This window comes from Penaeus monodon, chromosome 23, assembly GCF_015228065.2.
Source record: "Penaeus monodon isolate SGIC_2016 chromosome 23, NSTDA_Pmon_1, whole genome shotgun sequence".
Classification (NCBI taxonomy): domain Eukaryota; kingdom Metazoa; phylum Arthropoda; class Malacostraca; order Decapoda; family Penaeidae; genus Penaeus; species Penaeus monodon.
This window is the reverse complement of record NC_051408.1, coordinates 37140949-37141473: the sequence shown is the minus strand read 5'-3', so window position 1 is coordinate 37141473 and position 525 is coordinate 37140949. Positions and strand designations below refer to the sequence as shown.

The following is a 525-nucleotide window of genomic DNA, read 5'->3' as shown; positions in this document are numbered from 1 at the left end:
TCAGGGTTGTTTTAGTTGCCCTGGACTGCAGTAAATTATATATTTTCATTTATTTTTCTTTAGTGTTTGTTTAAGTCTTTTTTTTAAAGGTTCTTTTCGATTTTGCTTGTGCAATTATAGCTTGTAAGCGTATGTGTGTAGTAGAATCCCACGTTCATTCCGTATGAAGGTAATGTTCTTTATGTATACTTTGGGGTGTGATTATTTAGAGAAGTAACAGTGCTTTCTTGAAGATAATGACAAATGTTCTCATGTTCCGCTTTTGGAAATGGTAAACTTGTTATATTTATGGAAAAATGCATGTGAATTATGCGAAAAGACAGAGCATAAAACACAATAAAGAGTGTGGATTATATTTTCACCTAATAAATGCTGTCTTATGCAGATCCGCACTGAGTTTTAACAGGTTCGATACCTTTCGCTACTCGCTTAAAACTTTGTGCATGCCTTAACATCAAGGGCACTCAGCAACACTAGGCAAATATTTACAGGAAATTTTGTGTGTATCTTGCGTTTTCTCTTTCG

At 34.3% G+C, this 525-nt stretch overlaps 1 protein-coding gene across 1 annotated transcript in view; it reads left to right on the top strand.

Annotated features, from left to right (window-relative positions):
* Positions 1-525, top strand: part of LOC119587975 — a gene marked incomplete in the record, with an annotated part of 17684 nt that overhangs the window by 7290 nt on the left and 9869 nt on the right.